This window comes from Polistes canadensis, unplaced genomic scaffold, assembly GCF_001313835.1.
Source record: "Polistes canadensis isolate GaletaPanama2010 unplaced genomic scaffold, ASM131383v1 scaffold_130, whole genome shotgun sequence".
NCBI lineage: Eukaryota > Metazoa > Arthropoda > Insecta > Hymenoptera > Vespidae > Polistes > Polistes canadensis.
In genome coordinates, this window is record NW_014569677.1 from 389,421 (window position 1) to 398,838 (window position 9,418).

Consider the following 9,418-nt stretch of genomic DNA (forward strand, 5'->3'; position numbering starts at 1 on the left):
GTTCGTTCGTTCGTTCGTTCGTTCGTTCGTTCGTTCGTTCGTTCGTTCGTTCGTTCGTTCGTTCGTTCGTTCGTTCGTTCGTTCGTTCGTTCGTTTTCATTCATAGAGGAGGTAATAAAAGTTAAAATGGGATGGAAGAGAGGAAAAGCGACGGCCATTCTCGATTTAGAAGTTCCTCCCCAAGAGAAAAACGTTTATCTACGTGGTAAAACGTAGCGTCCCTCTAAGTTCGTTCCCATCCTCCGGATGAATATTCGAAATCGAAGTTAACGATAGTTACCATTACTGCAGAATCGGGTAACATTGTCGTTACCATTGTTTGATCTCTTCTACTAGTAGGAAAAGTTTGGCGTAACTTACTCGCCGTTCGATCCACTCTTAACTCTCTTCCTCTCTTTCCCTCGCTATCTTTTTGTCTATCTCTCTCCTCTCTCCCTCTCCCTCTCTCTGTCTCTTAAATAATTCTCTCTTTTTCCTTTTCATTCCTTTTCTAACCCTCTCACATTCTCTCTCCTTTCTAACGAATTCGTTCGCTTTGTTGCGCGAACTTTCCACGAGTTCTGCGGTTCCTAATTTTTAAAAGTGCAGTTATATAAATATATATATATATTATATTATATATATATATAGGTATATATCATTTTCATCACCGACGAATATTTAATCCGATTCGCGAAATGAAAAATTTGCACGATAGCCAATACGCGGCGTCGGTGTATACCTCCTATAGACAAAATGAAATACCTGATGTTTTTCTTTTTCTTTTTCTTTTCATTGACTGTTTCTTTTTTCTAATCTTAAACGACGAAACACAATTTTATTAATGCGTAAGGTGTTCTAAGTAAGCAACGTGATGTATTCGTTGTACTCGATGACGCCTAAAAGTCCAATAAATGATATTTACAATACACTCGTGTCAATCCTTTTATTATCGACTTCATCATCCCTTAGACGGTAAGTTTTATCTTAAATCCGACACAAATGGCTTTAATTCTTTCAAACATTTTCTCGACTCTCGTTAGAAATTGTTGTTTTAAAATATGAATACCGTGCTCGCATAAATGCCGTATAAATTTGATAATAAACCATCTACGAATTGAACTTTGTTACATTCATACTTTACGCTGCTATTGTTTTCTCGATATATTTGATTAATCATTATTTGACATAATTAAGAAAACTAATAGTAAGATAAAACAATGTGATATAATAATAGAATAGGAATGGACATTTTCATCTAAATATAAAATAAAAGGAAAAATAGGATGAGGTAAAAAGTATTGGAGTGCTCGAAAACACGATTAGCAGACGAAAGGAAAAGCAATCAAGGTGGTGGATGAATATCAATTAAAATATAATTCGTAATGGAAGGTAGCTTAAGTCTAAGATAAAAGGGGAAGATAATTTCGTTGCCGTCGCGAAACTCTTCTCATCATCTGCATAGACGAGAAAGCGCGTAACGTTGATACTTATAACAGTAGCACTCTGCTTAAATATAACAAGCTTCCCGTAAGCTTGGAGAAATGAGAAAGAGAAATGAGAAAGAGAAAGAAGGAGAAAGATATTCCTAGTCTACCGGAAGTCTACCTCGTTCTCTGTGTACGAGAAAACAAGGGGCGGCTTTGTCTCGTTGTATAACCACTAGCACAACCACCGGCACCGGCACAACCACCGGCACCGGCACAACCACCGGCACTGGCACAACCACTGGCATTGGCATCGGCATTGGTATGAACATTACCACCACCGAGAAATCACCGAGAAACCACCATAGCGTTAGCTATGGCCAACCTCGTGGAAACTACCTTCCTTCGCTACCTTTGCGAATTCGCAATTTCAGCTTTTCAGACCTTACGCTCGGCTTCAAAAGGCGAGAGCCGTAAAAAAACGTCAAATATAAAAGAAGAAGAAACGAACTGGCATCTTTACCGGCTTCTTTACCGGCTTCTTTACCGGCTTCTTTACCGGCNTCTTTACCGGCTTCTTTACCGGCTTCTTTACCGGCTTCTTTACCGGCATCTTTACCGATATAACAATAAGACGCGAAAGAATATTATTATTTGCACATGAACGGTCAAACGTTTTTAGCAGTAGCGTGGCTAATCCTCGCGTCAAACCGAAATAGGATTCCCTTTCTCGAAATAAATGAATTCCTGGCAAAAAGGTCATCGAATTTCCATTCCAAATATTATATAATACATATCCTATTTTCAAACCGATTAAACGCTTTTAACTTTTGTCGCTAATAGAGTTGACAAGTGATAATGCGAATTATCGCGGTAGATATTAAATTCATCGATTATCGTAAAATTACAAGTTAAATTTTATTATTGTTCATTCAATGTTCCAATTTACGGTATGATATATACTTTGATATCGCAAAATTCATTGAGAAAGCGTAATTTAAGGATAAATCTTGATCAACGAGAACTAGAATAAAGTAGTTTAAGTTTGTCTGAAAGATTAAGTTTTCAAAAAGATACGATTCCATTAAACAAAGCAAATTCGTCCACTGATCCGTCAAAACTTGGAGAATGCTTACTTTGACTAACAAAATTTACCAAGCATGCTTGAGAACGACATATAGATGTTATTTCAAAAGACCGAAAGAACAACAAGCATCACAGTTCAAGCACAAAGAACAAAGGAGACACACTTGTATGGGGTAAGACAGTTCAAGTGCAAGTAAATACATTTATAATATCTTTCACGAGCTTTTATTGCTTCATTTTATTTTATTCTATTCGTTAATTCCTCGTTGTTCCTCGTTGTTCCTTGCAATTAGAGAAATGGAGTTTAGAAATTATTTGACTCATCGATATTTGATAAAACGATAGGCTGAAATATTGGAAATGAAAGAATTTATTAAGAAGCGTACGTTGATTACGTTCAAATGTTTTTTCTAACGAAATTAAAAGCGAAACAAGAGAGAGAGAGAGAGAGAGAAGAAAAGTTGTTAAATAACAATAATTCAAAACTATCCGTAATATTTGTAGTTTAATTTGACGAGCCTTTAGAATTTAATTAACAGTGTGTATTAAGGAAGTATGTGATATTAATAAACGATACGAGATACGTCAGTTTGAAGACGAAAAAGGGTAAGCAGAAAGAAAGAGTTTGCATAGGATAGTCGAGTCGAAAGAAAGCGTTTTCCCGGCAGTAGGAATACTTGCTAATTCGAGCGAGAACGAAGAATAAATAACTTAACTATCTTCGTTACGATATTGTCAGCATTTATCTGGACGAATGCTATCTTTTTCTTGTTGAAAATCAAGTTCATCAGAGGTAGAACAATTAACAAGAGGAGCGAAGCTTCGTTTCTATCCTCTCACGTCGTCGACGGAAGAAAAAGAAAAAAGGGAGAGAAAGAGGGAGAGAAAGAGGGAGAGAAAGAGGGAGAGAAAGAGGGAGAGAAAGAGGGAGAGAAAGAACGAATGGAAAGTATGTATAAGAGAGAAAGGAAAAAAGAAAGATAGAAGAACATAGTAGACACAAAGAGCCAGGGAATAAGAGCGAATAACGCCTACGCGGAGCTAGTAAATTACTCTTAACTTTTCTGAGGGCTAAAAATTACGGAGTTGTAAGGGCAGAAACCGAGGAGGATTTAAACCGTCCCCTTGCCCCTTTCTTCTGGCAGTCTCCAGGGTCGATCTCCAGGGTCTGTATCCAGGGTCGGTCTCCAGGGTTGGTCTTCGGCTGGTTCCACCGGCGACCAAGCCATAATTCTTGCGCTATCTGCACGAAAACTATACTCTTTCGAGTATCACCACCCTCGTAGATTTTCTCAACAAAATCCTCTACACATTTATTAACTTATTTATTTATTTATTTATTTATTATCTCGCTTATATATTTATATTCTCGTTTAGCCGGAAATCGTCTCCTTGTGATTCTCAGGGTTCTTGGCCAAGGTACAACATCGCGTAGTTTGCGAGATAACATGATTTTTTCTTCATCTTTTTTTTTTCCTTTTACGAAGGAATAAATCATTATCTCGTCGATTATGTTCGTGGTCAAATTTTTCTTCCCAACTGACGGGAAAAGCTTTAAATCCTGGTGTTAAAGGAACGCTCGGTTAGTTCCTTACCTTCCATGCGATAAGACAACCGAGTTTTTAAAGCCGCGTTTGCGTATTTTCGTCTTCATCTCTATCCTCGGGAAACGAGAACACATAGATTTTGACACGTTATCACGTTCGCGCTCCTTCCTATTAATTCTCCAAAAGGAAATATGCTTCTACGATGTTTATTTATAAGAAAATATCATCCTGCCGTATACGTAGTGCAAACTCATCAAACTAAAATGAAAATAATCGATGTAAATTCTCTACTACACTTGGTAAGTAGGTATCATAATTGGATATTTAATCCTCTCGATTTTATTAATGCCAGTCTAAGTACTTACCTACCTACCTTCCTGTCTAGAGAACATTTTTCTCTTTTCGTGTAAGGATAATTTTCGATACAATTACCGAGACAATTTGAACGCACGTTTGCTAATATATATCGAAGAAAATGATCACAGGAAAATCCTTTCGCAATTGCCGGAGGCTCGTCTTGTAACTGGCGGTTAATTGCAATTACTTTCAAGACTTTAATGAGCTCCCGAATGGTTTAGGCGTCACAAGCCAACGGACAATAAAAGCTAGCAAAATTCTGTGTGCTTCGGTAAAGTATAATAGTATAATAGTAATCGGAGAACGTTAGGTTCTCTCTAAATTATGAAACTTAAGACAAATTGTTTTTACTCTTTCGTTAATCGGACAAAAAGAGAACCGAAAAAAAAAGAATAATTAGAAGACGACGATGAATCGTTTCAGTGAAAGGATCATCTCGTAAGAAATTCGCAAAAATAAGCGGAAAAAGAATGAAGAAGGAGAAGAAGAAGAAGAAGAAAAAGAAGAAGAAGAAGAAGAAGAAGAAGAAAAAGAAGAAGAAGAAGAAGAAGAAGAAGAAGAAAAAGGAGGTTGAGATCGATCCGTTTTCGGAGACCAAATAGTTTGAGGAAGGAATATTTGAGTTCCCCTTTCCCCTTGGAACCCTTAAAGTCGCATCTTCATAAGAGAAAAAGTGGTGCTCGAAGAAGCTCGAATCACGGGAGGAGGTTGACTGGAAGTAACGCTAAAATCGCCCTCTAAATGCTAATTTCCTCCATTTTCTTCGTTTCTCCTTACCTCTCCATTCCCCTTCACAGCGCTTACTCTTTTCGGGCCGAAGAAAAATTTGAGCGTGTCGCCGTGGATATCAAATTATACGCTGCAATGTCGATTACGGTAAGTTGCGAGCGTTAAAACGCGGAAACTTTACCAATTTACCATTGCGGTACAAGCGAAATCATTTCTCTCCCAAGAGAAAAACAAAGGGCGCGAAAGAGATAGAGATAGAAATAGAAATAGAGGGAAATCGACGCAACCAAGCGAAGAGGGTCTGTAGTTGGGTGCAGAGTGCACACGGTCAATGTTTGCTCGTCCACTGTGAATTTGACCAAACGAAAATAGCTGTAAACTATCGCGTAATGCAGCGGTAAACAGACTACGAATCGATGATAAATTATAGATGGAAACTGTTGTATTTCAACGAATGATCCTTTCCTTTTTTCCTAACTTTCATATTTGACATAATTAGACTTGATGATAGGAAAATCTTGCAAATATGGATTAAGCACTACTGGTATAGTGGAAGATAAGCAGAAACGCCAATCCCTTGTTGCCACTTAAACAGTACGAGGATCTCCATTTGTTTTTTATTTCTTTTCTTTTTTATCTTCTCTCCATTATCCCGCCTCGATAGAGGGAAACTCGAACGAAATTTTATCGGTATCGCGAGCTCGCAACTTTGATAAACTTATTTTTCTCTATTCCTTAATGATCAAAAAGACGTATATACGCCAATTCATTCGATTGGACCGGGTTTGAAAAAATGTCAAAAAAAAAATAAATCTTAGCTAATTTCTCGTCTTATTATTATTATTATTATCATCGTTATCTTCGTTATAATAAGTACTGTTTGTTATTTCCATTACGTTTTAAAGTAAATAAGTGAATAAGAAAATATATGCACATGCGTGATGAAAATTCAACTCGTTGCCGTGAAGTTAGCCTTGGGAAAATGATTTATATAAAAAAGCAGATTTCTAGGAGGGAGCTTGGCAGTACCGTGCCTATAATTCTATAAGATAAGCTTTCATATCTGTCGAGAGATAAGAGGCGATGTTCTTCCAGTCGATCGAGTTGGGCCAAGCGGATTTATGGAGAAAGCGTATGCGATTGAGAGAGGGAAAGCCAAAGAACGAAAAGGAAGCTACTGCTAGTAGCCCCCGATGCTTTCGTCTCGAAAGTGCAGATAAAGAAGGCCAAAAGAAGAAGAAAGAAAGCCAAAGTGAGAGAGAGAGAAAGAGAGAGAGAGAGAGAGAGAGAGTGAGCGAACCAAAGTACATAAATCTTTACGGAAGAAGAATCACGACGAATGCTCCTCAAAACGTATCGCTTTTCTTTCATTTGATTTATATATTTGCCTCGTTAAAATGGTCCGTCGAGTAATCCGAAACTTTTCTCGAGCCGGTTGGGTATCCGGTAGCTTGGCAAACACTTTGTCAAGCTATGCTCAAAACGAGCAATAGCTTTGTCCGTTATAAAACTACAATATCACACAATATTTGGAAGGTTCGAATGAACCCTTATATTAGAAAAATATCTATAATTTGTGAATATATACCAGAGCATGATAATCGAGATAAGGTCGAATTTGACAAGATTTCACGTTCGGAAAATTCATTCCACGTAGACCGACAACATATTTCAACTTTATCCGTCAATCCTGTTCGCACCGTAGTGGACAGATAGAAGCAGTTCGTGCTCGAGTATATCAGAGCTTTAATCTATTCATTTGCGACTGTTCACAAGCGACAGACTCGGCCGTGTGAGAGCGTGCACGTGCATACCTATATAACGAAGAAGCAAACGGCAGCTCAGGCAGAGAAGGGAGCTTCATCCAATGTGAATGCATGCGCATGCCGTTACGAAAGCTCCCAGGATAAAGCTTCCCTCTCTCTCTCTCTCTCTCTCTCTCTCTCTCTCTCTATCTCTCTCTCTCTTACCATGCACAGTGGCACCATTCGAGCGATATAAGCTTATTTGACTTTGCGGAGGCATAATCCATTCCGCACACTGTGTTCCTTGTAACACGAGGTGGGTTAGAGTATTTCGCGAGGCATTGGCTTCGCGGTATACATTTTCCCGTGCTTTCGTTGCCCGTAATATTGCAAGGTGGGGGCGGTCCGTGCACTCGCGCGCACTACTTCGCTTTGTTAGATGAAAGAACGCAGGATATCCCATATCAACATATTTTCGGAGCAGCACGATCCGCGTACGCGCATATACGCTTTTATAAGTAAGAAAGGAATAGCTGCTATGCAAGGCTACGATCCTTTTGTTTAAAGCCACGAAGAATCCGACGGTTTCTCGACAAAGCCGCGAGATACGTGAAGAAATTTCTTTTTACTATATATATATTCGCGTACACACATACACATATCTGAATTACATAGGATATCCACCTTATATATCTACCCACCATCCTTCGTAGTCGTCTTATCGACTCTATCCTGAACTATTTTATTTTACCAAGAAATATTATTCTTACGGGTTATCTGGTCAACCCGCGATCCTGCTGTTCCTCTTCCTTCCGACCATTATCGTCATTCATCGTCACATCGATTATATAGTTTAGTTATGTTCGTCCTTATTCTTCGTGCTTAGGTGTTAAGAACACCTAATAACATTCTTCTTGATTTTCGATCCAAGTTCGTTAACAATTGTTTATCCTAATCCTAATTTGATCATATAGGAAATCTTGAAGGAATCGTAAAGATACTCGCTATCCGTTGCAATTGTTTAGAAAAGTTACTTACTTTCCATTGCGATATCACGCAAATCTGAGAAAGGAGGAGGATAATTAGGGCGAGTTGACTGTAACCTCGTAATTATAAAGTTTATCTTTGGATTCTAATTTAAAGGACGATTATCGCAGCGCGTCTGTGTGCGATCGCGAGAAACACTTTTCCAATAGTGAAACGTGAAATTACGAAAAATAATCCGGAAAAAAAGCAAAGCGAGCGAGCGAAAAAGAGCGAGACGGAGAGAAATTCTATAAAATCGCAGTTTTTCACGTTAATAGCAAGAAGACCGAACGATTAAAAGAGCAGGTCGAATTAAAAGCGCGCTAGGTATTCTAGAATCTAGATCGATCGGTATGAAATGTCGAAGAACGAGAAAGTCGCGAGAATGGCAATTACGCATGCAATGGAATTTGAATTGGAAATTTTGCCGGATAAATTAATCGTAGGTAGGTAGGTAGGTAGGTAGGTAGGTAGGTAGGTAGGTAGGTAGTTAGGTACCTGGTGAGTCGAGTTTGCGTTAAATTAGAACAGACTACGAAACTGGTAATTTAGAATCAAGAAGAACTCTTTCCAGACGATTGCCACGTGACGTTTCTCTATAATATTAAAAAAAAAAAAGTATATATATATATATATAACACTACATTAATCCAATATTGATTCGCGTATTTTATTCAATGAAAAAAATGAAATATAACACTGTAAGAAGAATCGGCAGCAACTGTTATTAGAGAAGGAAAATCGATCGATCGGAGGAAAAGCGATATCGTATTTCGATCCTGATTGAGAAGACTTCAATGGAAATAATAAAAAAGAAGAAAAAAAGAATACAAAGAGTGGTTAGAGAGTGTCCGATAATTCGAATGTACAACGTGACAATGGGCCTTTTAGGAAAGCTTACTTTTTATTGTATCTCGCCTCGTTACCGCGATAAAGTGCATTTTATCAAAGCGACGTTACACGAGGCACCTGCACATTCACGCACATGCACGCGTTGGTCGTTGAAATGTAACAAATAAAATAAAAACAGAACAAACAGGAAGAAAAAGAAATGATTGGTCCGGCCGTGGCTCGGCAAAAAGCAAAAAAACTTTGGCGACAGGAACTATGGGAAAATCTACGGAGTAGCTACACCGTGGATGGACGAAGATGAAATCAATGGATAGATCGTGGGCAACGGTGCGTGATCTATGCAACATCATAGCTATAACGCTCGAACGTATCGAGCGAACAATTTAAATGGGATGATCGGCACAATGCTTCTACTGTTGTTGCCGATATCGTTTCTCTCTTAGCGCAACCGTTGCTTTCGACGACAAAAAAGGTAGGAAAAAATCTTGCCGCCATTGTAATTTGTCCAAGTCGTTAGAGTAAAAATGAAAAGGAAATCGAGATAAAGGACTTTAACTGAAACTCTACTATCGTATATCGGCAAATTATCGGCAATTTATCGGCAATTTATCGGCAAATCATCGATTTACTTATTTTTCTTAACGGTTACATAAGAACAAAAAATACTGAA